This window comes from Budorcas taxicolor, chromosome 13 (genome assembly GCF_023091745.1).
Source record: "Budorcas taxicolor isolate Tak-1 chromosome 13, Takin1.1, whole genome shotgun sequence".
NCBI classification, from domain to species: domain Eukaryota; kingdom Metazoa; phylum Chordata; class Mammalia; order Artiodactyla; family Bovidae; genus Budorcas; species Budorcas taxicolor.
Genome location: NC_068922.1, coordinates 8,023,488 through 8,040,004, shown reverse-complemented (window position 1 = coordinate 8,040,004; position 16,517 = coordinate 8,023,488). Strand labels below are relative to the sequence as shown.

At 39.5% G+C, this 16,517-nt stretch overlaps 1 protein-coding gene across 1 annotated transcript in view; it reads right to left on the bottom strand.

Moving 5' to 3' along the window:
* MACROD2 (mono-ADP ribosylhydrolase 2) overlaps positions 1–16,517 on the bottom strand; it is a 2,293,708-nt gene that overhangs the window by 2,030,315 nt on the left and 246,876 nt on the right. The gene's annotated exons all lie outside the window — the stretch shown is intronic.

The following is a 16,517-nucleotide window of genomic DNA, read 5'->3' as shown; positions in this document are numbered from 1 at the left end:
TGGAGGGGCTTCAGCTCAGTGAGTCAGTTCAGTCACTCAGTCGTGTCCAACTCTTTGTGACCCCATGGACTGCAGCATGCCAGGCCTCCCTGTCCATCACCAATTCCTGGGGCTTGCTCAGACTCATGTTCATCGAGTCAGTGATGCCACCCAACCATCTCATCCTCTGTCGTCCCCTTCTCCTCCTGCCTTCAATCTTTCCCAGCACCAGGGTCTTTTCTAAGGAGTCAGTTCTTCACATCAGGTGGCCAAAGTACTGGAGTTTCAGCTTCAGCATCAGTCCTTCCAATGAATATTCAGAACTGATTTCCTTTAGGGTTGACTGGTTTGATCTCCGTGCAGTCCAAGGGACTCTCAAGAGTCTTCTCCAACACCACAGTTCAAAAGCATCAATTCTTCGGAGCTCAGATTTCTTTATAGTCCAACTCTCACATCCTTACATGACTACTGGAAAAACCATAGCTTTGACTAGACAGACCATTGTCAGCAATGTAATGTCTCAGCTTTTTAATATGCTATCTAAGTTGTTCATAGCTCTTCCTCCAAAGAGCAAGCGTCTTTTAATTTCATGTCTGCAGTCACTATCTGCAGTGATTTTGGAGCCCAAGAAAATAGTGTCTCTTACTGTTTCCACTGTTTCCCCATCTATCTGCCATGAAGTGATGGGACTGGATGCTCAGAGTCAGCTAACAGTAAACAGCTCAGAGTCAGCTGACAGTAAATACAGAAGTGAGATGAGGGGGTGAAATGGAAGTGATGAATTAAAGGTCCATTGCTAGAAGGATGCATGCATTGGACCCCCTGTCTGAAGCTCTAAGACAAAAACAGCATGGGGATGACCCACAGAGATGTTATGGGGAGGGAGGTGGGAGGGGGGTTCATGTTTGGGAACACATGTAAGAATTAAAGATTTTAAAATTAAAAAAAAAAAAAATGGATTAGGGAGCAGTCTCTCCATGGGAAATATCTGTATATTTAGCTTAATTTTGCTATGTACATAAAACTGCTCTAAAAAACCGAATATATTTAATAAACAAATAAATGTCACCCTCTGTTAATCTTCAAAAAAAAAAAAAAAAACAGCACACTCAAATATGGTGCTACGGGTGTTAGGAACAAGCAAGTAACTTAATAGAGTTTAAATGAATATAGAGGACTAGTCTGGAACTTGAGGTAATAGATTACTTTAAATATTAATTACGTTATAATAATCTTCATGATCCCATTTTCTTAAAACACATAACCTTTCTACTTTTATTTTTCCTCCTTTGACAGGGAAATTGTTACTAATTTTTCCAATAAACATTTCTTAAGCTCCTCCTAGGCACAATTTTAAGAACAGGATATAAAACACGATAGCCAAAAACCCTGCCCTCCAGGAGCTTACATTCTAGTCTGGCAGAGACAGAAATGAGCATGAAAAGAAACAGATAAATAGTCTTTAGAAAAAATTACAGAGAGAAGGTCTGGGCAACTACCACTGAGTAGTCTTGGAAATCCTCTTTGAAGAGATACCAACTGAACTAAAAGCTTAAGGATGAGAAGGAAGCATGGACACAGAGATTTGGAGAAATGGAGTTCCAGGTTGAGGGAACAGCAAATGCAAAGATTCTCAAATAAGAACATATTTGACATGATTAAAGGAATAAATGAATACAATCCAGATGAGGCATGCAGAGAAACATCCCTCTTACAATACTAACATGGTAACAAACAGCAATAAACATTTGGCCCCACCACTGGGAAAACAAAAGGAGCGGTGGGGACTATGTTGGACTGGAGAGCAAATGGCTTATTTCAATGGGGCAGCGATGCTGCAGTCCCAGATGATTGCTGTCATATCTACAGATGTTTCAAGAGGAGCCACGCATCCAGTTTTGTGCAAAACATCTCATTTTTCAAAGGTTGATGCAAATTCTGAAACAAAAACAATATCCATTCTGCCACCTTCACTCTAAAGGAATCAAGTGACATACTTACAGGACTTAAGGCTCTTGGTGTTTGCTTATCACCTTTAAAACTGGTCCTCTTCGCTTTACATAGGGTGAGCAGAAGTAAAATAGCCTGTCTGCCCTCTCCTAGATCATGACTTCTTAAGAAAAAACATTTTAAAGGTGTAGGGAAGAACTAGAATAAAAAGAAACTTCCTAGAACAGAGTAAAAGGCAAAAATTAGAGACAGATCAGAAATTAAGATTAGATCAGAAAATTAGAATTTTTGAAGAATAAATTAATTAAATAAAGAGTATTACAGAAATTCCTGAGTTTAAAAAAACAAAGGTATGTATATTTAAATGGTATTCTGAGTGCCAAACAGGATGAATGTAAAAAGACTCGATGTTATATATATACAATCCTGCTATATCAGAACACCAAAGGAAAAGAGATAATAAAATTTTTATCTAGGAAGAAAAACAAAATAGAGCAAACTTAAGTCAGATAACTTCAAAAGAATCAACCTGACCAAGCCATCTTATTAGCAATAGATATTTTAGAAACCAATGAGGCAAAGGACATAAAATTCAGAGACAATACTTTTATACGGAATTTTATTGCCAGACAAAATCAGTCAGTCATGGATGTTCAATAAAAATATTCAGAAATTATCAGATATGAAAGGACTCAAAAGTTTACTTCTGTCGGAAACCAGCATTTATATAATAAGGAAGTATAAATGCTACAAAGCACAATTTAATTAAGCAACGAGAAAATAATGTAAAAATCATAAACTCTGGCAAAGTAAATGGAATGATACAGAAGTCAGGAGGTTGCCCAATCAAAAAATAGCCAGAATACCTAAATAGGTATTTCTCCAAAGAAGATATACAGATGGCCAACGGGTACATGAAAAGATGCTCAACATCACTAATTATGAGAGAAATGAAAATTAAACCTACAACATGATATCACTTCACACCAGTGAGAATGTCCATCATCAAAAAGTCTACAAATAGCAAATGCTGGAGACGATGTGGAGTATAAATTGGGGCAGCCACTGTGGAGAATAGTATGAAAGTTTCTTATAGATTACCATATGATCCAGAAATCACCCTCCTGGGCATATATCCAGAGGAAAAGAAAATTCTAATTTGAAAAGATATATACATCCAATGTTCACTGCAGCGCTGTTTACAATACAATGCCCAAGACACAGAAGCAACCTAAATGTCCAATGACAGAGGAATGAACAAAGAAGATAACATATATGTGTGCGTGTGTGTGTGTGCGTGCACGCGTGCAATGGAATAATACTCAGCCATTCAAAAATGAATAATGCCATTTGCAACATAGATGGACAGGGAGATTATTATACTAAGTAAAGTCGGTCAGTGGCTTCCCTGATCGCTCACCAGTAAACAATCTCCTTGCAGTGCAAGAGACACAGGTTCAATCCTGGGTCAGGAAGACACCCTGGAGAAGGAAAATAACAACCAACTCCAGTATTCTTGCCTAGGAAATGCCATGGACAGAGAAGCCTGGTAGGCTTTCAGTCCATGGGGTCACAAGAGTCAGACATGACTTAGCACTCAGTTCAGTTCAGTTCAGTCACTCAGTCGTGTGCGACTCTTTGTGACGCCATGGACGGCAGCACACCAGGCCTCCTTGTCGATCACCAACTCCCGGAGTATGCTCAAACTCATGTCCAACAAGTCAGTGATGCCATTCAACCATCTCATGCTCCGTCATCCCCTTCGCCTACTGCTTTCAATCTTTCCGAGCATTAGCGTCTCTTTCATTAAGTCAGTCCTTTGCATGAGGTGGCCAAAGGATTGGAGTTTCAGTTTCAGCATCAGTCCTTCCAATGAATATTCAGGACTGATTTCCTTTAGGATAAACTGGTTTGATCTCCTTGCAGGCGAAGGGACTCTCAAGAGTCTTCTCCAACACCACAGTTCAAAAGCATCAATTCTTTGGCACTTAGCTCTCTTTATAGTCCAACTCTCACATCCATACATGACCACTGGAAAAGCCATAGCCTTGACTAGATGGACCTTTATTGACAAAGTAATGTCTCTACTTTTTAATATACTATCTAGGTTGGACATAACTTTCCTTCCAAGAAGTAAGCATCTTTTAATTTCATGGCTGCAATCACCATCTGCAGTGATTTTGGAGCCCAGAAAAATAAAGTCTGACTCTGTTTCCACTGTTTCCCCATCTATTTCCCATGAAGTGATGGGACCAGATGCCATGATCTTCGTTTTCTGAATGTTGAGCTTTAAGCCAACTTTTTCACTGTCCTCTTTCACTTTCATCAAGAGGCTTTTTAGTTCTTCTTTGCTTTCTTCCATAAGGGTGGTGTCATCTGCATATCTGAGATTATTGATATTTCTCCCGGCAATCTTGAATCCAGCTTGTGCATCTTCCAGCTCAGCGTTTCTCGTGATGTACTCTGCATAGAAGTTAAATAAGCATGGTGACAATATACAGCCTTGACATACTCCTTTTCCTATTTGGAACCAGTCTGTTGTTCCATGTCCAGTTCTAACTGCTGCTTCCTGATCTGCATACAGGTTTCTCAAGAGGCAGGTCAGGTGGTCTGGTATTCCCATCTCTTTCGGAATTTTCCACAGTTTATTGTGATCCACACAGTCAAAGGCTTTGGTATAGTCAATAAAGCAGAAATAGATGTTTTTCTGGAACTCTCTTGCTTTTTCCATCATCCAGCGGATGTTGGCAATTTGACCTCTGGTTCCTCTGCCTTTTCTAAAACCAGCTTGAACATCTGGAAGTTCACGGTTCACGTATTGCTGAAGCCTGGCCTGGAGAATTTTGAGCATTACTTTACTAGCACTAAACTACCACAAACTAAACTACCACAAAGTCAGTCAGTCGGAGAAAGACAAACATCATAGGAAATTATTTACATGTGAAATCTAAAAAAAAAAAAAAGATCCAAATGAACTCATCTATAAAACTAGACTCATACATAAAAAAGCAAACTTCTGGTTACCAAAGGGGACAGCAGGGGAAAGGAGAAATAAATTAGGAGTTTGGGATTAACAGATACACATTACTACATATAAAATAGATAACAAAGACATATTGTATAGTGCAGGGGTATGTGTGTGTATGTATGTACATATGTATGTGTGTGTGTGTGTGTGTGTGAATTATCACATTATGTATATTATTATACACATTATGTGTATTCTTATCACATTAATGTATATATATACATTATCTGAATCACTCTGCTGTAGACCTGAAACTGTTGTATACCTGAAGTATAATTTAAAAAGGAAAAATAGGGGGAAGTTGAAGGAAGAGAGACAGAGGTGCTGATTTGCTCATCTTACACTGCAGAGAATTGAGGAACTGTATTCTGAGTATGATGGATCGGGAAACAGGTATTTAACTAAGTCCTTATAAAATAACAGAAAATATATATTCTTCACTGATGAAGTGGCTCGTTTTTGAAAATTGCTGAAGTACATGATGCAGGAGTTTGCCAACCCCAGATCTTTAGATGTCATCAAAAATTTATTTTACTGGGACAGAGAGTGTCTTTTGAATCTTGTCTTTTAGAATAAGAAAACTGATTCTTGTTTTATTATAAATACACTTGTGAAATACTAAATATATATATAAATACACACACACACACACACACACGTACACACACACATACACACAGATCTCTGACCCTAGTCCCTGACACAGAGCTCCTAAATTACTTGTAAATAGGGATGCTAGCAACTCTTTTGTTCTAACATTTAGCTTTGACTCCAGTTCTGGAGGCAGAACTCCTAAAACCCTTGTGATTTCCCCATTACAAGAGTACCAGGAGCATCTCTGGTTCTGATGTTCGGTCTTTGACGGACACGACTCCTAAATCCTATGGAACTTCTCAGGTGATAGCAGGGTCTTATAAGGAGATGGCTCTTGGAGGGCTCCTGGTCCCCAGAAAGACCAAGCCATGATTGGAAGCTTGGCATGTTCAGCCCCATTCCTCATTCTCCAGAGGGGAGCGGGAAGGGGCTGGAAATGGAGATATTGATTTATCAGACCTCTGTGATGAAACTGCCATTAAATCCCCAAAATGTGGTGTTCATAGAGCTTTTAGATTGAGCACATTTACATGGCAAGAGGGTAATACAATCCAGCTCCACAAGGAAAGAAGCTCCTATTTAGAATCCTGGACCTCACTCTATGTATCTCTTCACCTGGCTATTGTTTATTTGTATCATTTCTCATAGCTTTTATTACATAATAAACTGGTAAGGATGTCTCTGAAATGTGTGAATTGGTCTAACAAATAAGTGAACCAGGTGGGGGACATCATTCAGTTCACTTCAGTTGCTCAGTCATGTCCAGCTCTTTGTGACCCCATGAATCGCAGCATGCCAGGCCTCCCGGTCCATCACCAACTCCCAGAGTTCACTCACACTCATGTCCATCAAGTCAGTGATGCCATTCAGCCATCTCATCCTCTGTTGTCCCCTTCTCCTCATGCCCCCAGTCCCTCCCAGCATCAGGGTCTTTTCCAATGAGTCAACTCTTCACATCAGGTGGCCAAAGTATTGGAGTTTCAGCTTTAGCATCAGTCCTTCCAATGAACACCCAGGACTGATCTCCTTTAGGATGGACTGGTTGGACCTCCTTGCAGTCCAAGGGACTCTCAAGAGTCTTCCCCAACACCACACTTCAAAAGCATCAATTCTTTGGAGCTCAGCTTTCTTCACAGTCCAACTCTCACATCCATAAATGACCACTGAAAAAACCATAGCCTTGACTAGATGGACCTTTGCTGGCAAAGTAATGTCTCTCCTTTTCAATATGCTGTCTAGGTTGGTCATAATTCTCCTTTCAAGAAGTAAGCGTCTTTTAATTTCATGGCTGCAATCACCATCTGCAGTGATTTTGGAGCCCAAGAAAATAAAGTCTGACACTGTTTCCACTGTTTCCCCATCTATTTCCTATGAAGTGAGGGGACCAGAAGCCATGATCTTAGTTTTCTAAATGTTGAACTTTAAGCCAACTTTTTCACTCTCTTCTTTCACTTTCATCAAGAGAGTTTTTAGTTCGTCTTCACTTTCTGCCATAAGGGTGATGTCATCTGTATATCTGAGGTTATTGATATTTCTTCCAGCAATCTTGATTCTAGCTTGTGCTTCTTCCCGTCCATCATTTCTCATGATGTACTCTGCACATAAGCTAAATAAGCAGGGTGACAATCTACAGCCTTGACATATTCCTTTTCCTATCTGGAACCAGTCTGTTGTTCCATGTCCAGTTCTAACTGTTGCTTCCTGACCTGCATACAGCTTTCTCAAGAGGCAGGTCAGGTGGTCTGGTATTCCCATCTCTTTCAGAATTTTCCACAGTTTATTGTGATCCACACAGTCAAAGGCTTTGGCATAGGCAATAAAGCAGAAATAGATGTTTTTCTGGAACTCTCTTGCTTTTTCCATGATCCAGCAGATGTTGGCAATTTGATCTCTGGTTCCTCTGCCTTTTCTAAAACCAGCTTGAACATCTGGAAGTTCACGGTTCACGTATTGCTGAAGCCTGGTTTGGAGAATTCTGAGCATTACTTTACTAGCGTGTGAGATGAGTACAATTGTGCGGTAGTTTGAGCATTCTTTGGCATTGCCTTTCTTTGGGATTGAAATGAAAACTGACCTTTTCCAGTCCTGTAGCCACTGCTGAGTCTTCCAAATTTGCTGGCATATTGAGTGCAGCACTTTCACGGCATCATCTTTCAGGATTTGAAAGAGCTCAACTGGAATTTCATCACCTCCACTAGCTTTGTTTGTAGTGATGCTTTCTAAGGCCCACTTGACTTCACATTCCAGGATGTCTGGCTCCAGGTGAGTGTTCACACCATCATGATTACCTGGGTTGTGAAGCTCTTTTTTGTACATGGGAACCTCTAATTGATAGCCAAGGCAGACAGAAGTTGGGGAGCATCTGGGGATTTACTGTGGGACTGGCATCTGAAGTCAGGGGCAATCTGTGGGACAGAGCCCTTAATCTATGGGGCCGGTGATAACTTCAGTTAGCATCCGAATTAAATGAATCGCAGGACATCCAGATGGTGTCACAGAGTTGCTTGGTGTGGAATAAACTCCCGCATGACATCAGAAGTGTTGCTGAATGTGGTAACAGTGTGAAAGTACAGAAACTCGCAAAAGAAGTTAGATTTTCCTACTCAGTTATGAAGAAAACTGATAGAATTAAAACTGACCACAGTTGACTAGCTCAAGGCCTTTCAGGGCTGTGTCTAGCACTGTGTAAGGCACAACATGGAAAACTGGAAAAGTAAGAGGCATGTCTTCTAGAATAAAACAAATACTCCTACTATCTAGTCTGTAGAAACTCTTCAACATTTCTCTTTTCACAGAGAGGGAGATGAGTGTCCATAAGGTATCACTATAAATGCCCCAAATTCTGAATATTTATTCAGACAGGTAGGTACTGATTGACTATTCTTTGCAATGCACCGTGGTGGGTACAAAAGTATGCCATAAAAAGGAAAATGCCAGAATATGTGACTTGGTGAGGCAGAAAGCTATTGCTTTTAGAAAGTTATTAGAGAAGGGAAAATGTATCAAGGTTAGGTAAATAACCTAGAGGACAAAGTTACTTATTTTAGGGATGAGTGCACAGATCCAGGAAACCTTATGGTTAGATAGAACAGCCAGGGAATAACAGAACATTTTGCATTCTTTTAATCACAGGCAAGAGAGGAGCCAGGAAGGCCTTTGGGGATTTGACCAAGTAAATATTTTCGTAAAGGCAAAACTTCACTCCTGGATGCTCTGGAAATGAGGCCCTCTGTTTTTGTTAAGTGTATTAAAATGTGAAACAACAGGTGTGAAGTGCTTTGTAATTAACAGGTAAAATAACAAGTTCAACTGAGGGGGAGGTTGTGTAAGAGTTTGCAGAGGTTTGTTTAACAGAATAAAGAGAAGAAATTATGTATCAAAGGGTTAAACTGGGTCTGTGTGCTAGAAAGTTTCTGATTCTGGTAAACCTGTTGTTTGGTCAGAAACAAAGGAAATGCATGTATAACCACATCTTGTTGTACCTGCCCACTTACTATCTACTAATCGGGAAGTTCGAGACCACCTAGGAAAGAGGGCAGAAGTAGAATGAAGAGGCAGCACAGTGAGGGATGTAGAGAGGCCTAAGAGATCACAGAGGATAAACAGACTAATTGAAATTATGAATTAGGAAACACTTGACAGAATGCAGATACTTAAACTAGAATCAGAGGTGACTGGGTTTTTCTCAGGCATTAAATAGAGAAGAGTTCTTCCCAGGGAAACGTCCAAGCATGTGTGTTCGGGGTTGCATCATTATATAATGCCTTTATTATACCATTATATAATTTATATCATTATATAATATATAATATAATGTGAATTCCCTGGTGGCTCAGATGGTAAAACATCTGTCTACAATGTGGGAGACCCAGGTTCAATCCCTGGGTCAGGAAGATCCGCTGGAGAAGGAAATGGCAATCCACTCCAGTACTATTGCCTGGAAAATCCCATGGACAGAGGAGCCTGGTAGGCTACAGTCCATGGGGTCGCAAAGAGTTGGACATGACTGAGCAACTTCACTCACTTATAATACCTTATCCTGTTCTATATCCACAGTACCAACAGTATTATAGAAAAAGACCGACGTTATGATGATACAATCCTGATAATACCCTGAGCCTCCTCAGAGCACAGGCCTGCCTGTGTATGTTGAAGCACCATGAGGTATATAGCCGTACTGAGACCCTTAAGAGGAAACATTAGTAAACTCTAAACAGATACGCCACGGGTAGAAGCAAAAACTTTCTTGCCATAAAACTATGTAAAGACTTAATTTCATTCAGCTTAAGAGTAGACGATGATTAAGAAGAATTATAAGCTAGAATTTATAGCAAAGGAGGAATCTGACCTTTACAAGGTAGACTACCAGGGCGGTCTCCATCTTTACATGATAGGTTAGCCTCACAGAAAATACAGCAATACGGACAGCAGTACTATGCCCACTTTGTAAGATGTTCAGAACGTGACAGCATAGCCTTTGGGATGGGAGGAGGGGTGGACAGTGTGCAGGGATCTAAGCCAGAGCAGCTTGGGAGGAATGAGAGGAATGGAATGGTATCTGTGAACTTTCACCTCTCAGGAGGAAGGGTGTCTGAGAGTGCTGGGGTAGGGGTGATAGCCATGGGAACAAGAAAAGGATTTCACTCTCTCCTTTAGTGTTGGTACAAGCTGGACCAATAAGTGCTACAGACCAGTTTTCTAATAAGCTTATAATATCCCTTTATTATTCAAAAGGAAGCTGGTAGATACTTTAGTTTTCCTCTTTGTGGTGTTAAAATGGTGTTTCACAATATCTGAGGATGAGACAACAAAAGGAAAGCTGGGAGCTCCATGTACCTGGGTTCTGATCCTAGATCCAGTGCTTTTAACTATGCAACTTTATGCAAACTGATCAGCCTCCCAGCGCTTCATTTCCTACACTGAAAAACAGAGATGAATATTTTCTCATTTCCATAATGGATGTGACGTGACATAATACATAGAAGGTGTCTAGCAAGGGTATTTGAAATTGTTAGTTTCCATAGTCCCCAAGCTTTCAGTCTAGTTTTCTTCATCCACAAAGCAGATGCAGCCTACCCCTGAAGGATGCATGAAGCTTAACTTTTTCTATGAATGAAAAAAGCAGTCAGGCTCAATTTTAAAAAAAAAAGTCTGCTGAACAACAGCTGTGTCTTTGGTGCTTTATCTGGAACTACAAGAATATTATACTAGCACCTATGGTTGATAGCCACATTAATCTTTTTCTAAAAGGTCAGGGTTATTTCATATTTGCTGAGGCCTCACAATAAGCCGAGTAATATCAGGGCATGAATAAGGTTCCATGTATTCAGGTTATAAGAGTAATGAGGAGTAATTTCTCTCTTAAAAATGTGAGGACCTGGAGGTTCCAGCAATTAACTGCCATCACTTGCAACTCTTTGGAGAAAAGGACTCCTCCGCAAGTGCCCTTGGAGCATACTCAGAAGTTGCTTTAATAAGAAGCCAGAGAAAAGGACAGACCTGTTCTTAGGTGTGCTCTCATTCACTGGCTAATGGGAGATCTTTGTGCCAGATTCCAAATCCATCCCCAGTGTGAACACTGTGATAATGCACTTCCTTCCTGGGATGGGCCATCTACATACCGACACCACACTCTTACTGACGACACTTCCTCTTCCACTCACTACTGGACGTGGTTTCCTAAGTATCAGACCCGCCATACGCTCACGGATTTAGAATTTTGCTTCTCTCCTCTATGACTCCATATAGGGCTCTGAGCTCACTCGCAGCGACTGAGGTGCCCTTGGGCAGATATCTTGTGTTCAAATCCTGACTCTCACTCTTCTAACTATGTGACCTTGAGAAAGTTTCTTAATCTCTCCCTGCCTCAGTTTCCCCAGCTACAGAAAGGGGATAATAATATCATTATGGGGGCTTCCTTGGTGACTCAGGGGCAAAGAATCTGCCTGCCAACCAGGAGATGGATTCAATCCCTGGGTTGAGAAGATCCCCCGGAGAAAGAAATGGCAACCCATTCCAGCGTTCTTGCCTGGGAAATCCCATAAACAGAGGAGCCTGGCAGGCTATAGTCCATAGGAGTCGCAAAACAGTTCAATATAACTGAGAGATTAAACAACAACAATGTCAGTATCTCAGAGTATTCTGAAACATAAATGGATTGGTACCTACAATATAAAGCAATTAGAAAAGAGCCTAGAGCATTGTGATGCTCAGCAAATGTCAACATGACTATGTTTAGATGTTCCAGTAAGTACAAGTTGCCTCCTTGCGGCCAAATCTGGCCCCTCCACAGGGATGTGTAAAAAGTGCAAAGTCTAGAAAGGTATCATTTTTTTTGCCCTGGCTCTGTCTAGCATATGCTGTCACAGAAGTGTTCATCATAGACTTGATGTCATTCTGTATGGAATGCACACAGAGCTTTCCTGAGCTTCCATATGCTTGCTAATTTTCCTCACACAAAGACTAATGGAATGGGATATGTTCTAGAGCATGTTGTTTAAAAGCCATGGTTTCCCATGAAAGAAGTGAATTGGGACAATCTACCCACTGAAGAGTTAAGTTCTTAACTGCTTTTGAGTCAGCAGTTTGTCTATCATACCTGCAAGTTTCCCAATGTCAGAAATCCCTGGGAGAACTCTCGACCAAAGCAAATAACTGAACTGTGTTTTATTGAAAACAGGCAATACCAGAGTACGTGTCATGAATCTTCATCTGCATTCATCAACAAGGGAGAACACTAGCATGAGGGTCCAGAAGAAAAAAAAGAAAAGCTTTCCTCACACAGTTTAGACACATGTTTTCAATCAAATTAACCAGCTGACGGTCTTTATAGTGAATTTATAGATGAAAAAGAAAAACACTGAAGAGAAACAGCTAAATGGCTAGCTAAAAAGACAGAAAGCAAGGGAATTACTAAGTTTCCGGTTAACTTCACTTTGTTTCAAACTGAATGTATATCAATGTCACCTAAGATTAGTATTCTGCCCTATGCAAAAGAATGTAAAAGCTGACAAGTTTTATCACAATAGATGCAGCATACAGATTATGGTCTGTATGCAAAATTCAGTTAACACAGTGAATTGAAAAACTTTCTCTGCAGACTATTAAGCTGGTGAGGAGTCCTCACCGTGTCTCCAAAGATGGCCCCCCGACAAGCCAAAATATACCCCCAATACATATGGAGGTCAATGTACTTTATATCTGGGGTCATACATAGTTTCCTCAAGTTAAGAAGAGATTTCTTGCTAAAAAAAATAATGTAATTCATGATAGAGAGAGGAGATGAAGTTGTTTTTACTTGGTTTTTACTGTTTGATTTGAAATTTTAATAAAACAATTTTAAAATATTAGACAAAAATCCTTTTGAAAGAAATGCTCTGAACATTAAGGATGTGATTGTAATGGAAACCTATGAGCTCATGTCCCTTGAACTGGACAAACTTTTTTACATTGCTTTACATGCTTGCAATAGGAAAGGTATAAGTTTTCTCCACTTAGGCACTATATAAAGCTCAAATCAACAGTACATGAGGGTAAACAAAGAGTTCCATTTTCTATTTTTTCACAAAAATGACATCAGCTGATCATTTTTAGAAGAAAATAATTGAACGATTAACATCTGAATGTTGTCTGCCATCCAAAAGAACACTTTTACAGTTAAAGTAAATATAATTATTTAAATGCTTTATGTTATATATATATGTGCCCAAGGTCTCTTTTAGAGATACACTCACTGTCTCTAGAGTAGACATGCATACTTCTGCTGGCATATCAAGATTTCAAATGGAAAGATCATTCTGCTCCACCATGATTTAAATTCAAGGTTATATGTATTTATCAAACACTACATGTAAAAAATGACAAGATATTTCCAAAGTCTAAATTCTAAATTCATGAGTTTCTGGGCCTTTTTAGAAACGCCTGATGTCCAGAAACAAAGTCTGTTATTTTTCAAAGTACTTAATATAGAAACAGAAAATAATTGTTATCCAATAAGAAGGCTAATCCAAAATTCTGAAATAAGACAACTGATAAATGAAATTGCATGTCACTTTGAAGAAGTCAAGTAAAAGCTAAAAATAGAGAACATCCAAATTTTCATCTCAACATTCAGGATAGAATTTAATCACCTTTAATCTGTCTTTTCGAGAAGGCGATGGTACCCTACTCCAGTACTCGTGCCTGGAAAATCCCATGGACGGAGGAGCCTGGTGGGCTGCAGTCCATGGGGTCGCGAAGAGTCGGACCCGACTGAATGACTTCCCTTTACTTTCCACTTTCATGCATTGGAAAAGGAAATGGGAACCCACTCCAGTGTTCTTGCCTGGAGAATCCCAGGGACGGCAGAGCCTGGTGGGCTGCCGTCTATGGGGTCACACAGAGTGGGACACGACTGAAGTGACTTAGCAGCAGCAATCTATCTTTTACCACTTACACTGTACGTCTTTTGATTTTAACACAAATGACAACGGTTACTAAGATGTAACTTTAAGCAGTCTCAATGTTCAAATGAATAGTAAGGTTTATGACATCTACTGTAGATCCCTATGGAGAAGGCAATGGCAACCCACTCCAGTACTCTTACCTGGAAAATCTCATGGACAGAGGAGCCTGGTAGGCTGCAGTCCATGGCGTTGCTAAGAGTCAGGCACGACTGAGCGACTTCACTTTCACTTTTCACTTTCATGCATTGGAGAAGGAAATGGCAACCCAAACCAGTATTCTTGCCTGGAGAATCCCAGGGACAGAGGAGCCTAGTGGGCTGCTATCTATGGGGTCGCACAGGGTCAGACACGACTGAAGTGACTTAGCAGCAGCAGCAGCAGTAGGTCCCTAATATAAACTGAAATACATTTTGTGAAGCAATCAATTTGAGTTGCCTCTGTTAAGTTTATATAGAAGAATATGATTAAATGATGGTATTAGCAAAGTATGGGTAAAATTAAAAACTAAATGCAAAGACTTGTTTTCACCCAGTTTCCCTTTTGCCTCAGGGCCTTCTCCCTTAAATGGTATCCCCACTCTCGAACTCTAGTATATCATTCCAAAGCTTAGAGTTCAAGAATCAGTTGTTCAGGAAAGCCTTCCCTGACCTTTCTAAATAGGTAACTCCCCTTCATAAGCATTGATGTCATCATGCAACTATACTTCAAAGCAATGGTCAGAGCTACAAGTTTATTTATCTATGTATATGTAGCTTGATAAATGTCTGCTTATCGACCACACTGTGTGCTCCCATTTCTGCCATATTTCTGTATTCGTGATCCATTGACTCCCTAAGCACTGATAAGTGATCATAAAGAAATTTTCTATCCCCCCCAAAAAAATCATACACCAATCTGAACGAAAATCAGATCATCATTTAAAACTTCTGCAGTTAAACCACATACATTTTCAGTTCTCTTTTCAACTGTATATTCACTTTGGGCACAGATATAACCCATTGAGCAAGCTGATATTTCCCTTTAACAAATTTGTCAAGAAGATGTCATTTAATAATAATAAAAAATAAGCAACTACATACAAAGCCCTAAAAGAAACATATACTCTAGGAAATAACTATTCATATTAATTCTTCAAAGAGTAAAATAAATTGTTTAAAAAGAAACTTCTGAAAAAAAAAAAAAAAACAGAAGGTAAATACAAATTGATTCTAGCCCAAATAGAAAACTTTAGGGCCCAATTCAAGTCCAAATAGAAACTATGAGGAGTTAAACTTCTCATAACACATATATTCAATATATTTTAAAGGCATGGATAGAAAGCAATACTTACCATGTCATATAAGCCAAAGAAATGGTAATAACAGACCATTAATTACGCATACGAGGTGGGAGAGAACTGGGTTGGATAAGATTACAAGAAGAATCAGATGATTGATGCTTTTTACATATTTATGAAGCCAGAAAACACATTTATATTAACAAACCAGGTAGTGACATCAATGCTAATGCTTTTCACCAGTCTCCTAACCAATGTATCTGAATATTAACTAATTTTCAGTGTTCCAGAACTTCCAGAGACCTCAGTAGTTAATTTTTTTCCAAAAAAGAGCCTGTCATGTATGCTTCAGTGAAAATTCCCTGAACATAAAATTGGTTTCTCAAAGCATCACAATTCTCCTGACCTATAAGTTAGACTCTAGAGGACAAGAAGGCTTCCCTGGTAGCTCAACTGTTAGAAGAATCTGCCTGCAATGGGGGAAGCCTGGGGTCAATCTCTGGTTTAGGAAGATCCCCTGGAGGAGGGCATGGCAACCCACTCCAGTATTCTTGCCTGGAGAATCCCCATGGACAGAGGAGCCTGGTGGGAGACAGCACATGGGGTTACAAAGAGTCTGGCACAACTGACTGACTAAGAACAGGGCACAAGAAAGAGTTAAAAGTAGATTGAGAAGAGAAAAACATAGGAAAATTTTAGTTCTGAAAGGCAATATCTACTGTAGTTTTTCTCCTTTAGAGGGACCATGCCATATAGGAAATTTAGAAGAAAAAAGAGCAAGCTGCAAACTGACAACTGCCTTATCCTAAGTTATCAATAATAAAGACGAAGAAGACATAAAAGAAGTTGGAAACACTGTAAGACTTCCCCAAAGAAAATTAATCAATTGATATTTCTATTATATACCGTAATACCTATATTCTAAAATGGGAAGTCAACTTTAGTAAATAATATAGCAGATTTTTAAAATCATTATCAATTAATATGAACTGCATAAACAAGAAAGGATGAATAAAAGCAAGAATAATTTGTAAATAAAACATCCGATAACAAACAGATTTCAATGCTCTGATCAAGTGAAACAGTGAACAAAACCAACATGACAGAAACATCCTTTTTTTTTTTTTTTTTGCCTTCAGTACCTGATGCCAGCGTAAACTTAGGGATTCATTTTGCTTTCAGTTATGGCTATCTTTTTCAAAATATAAAACTGAAATGGCCAACATTAGGGAAAGTTGAGAAAATG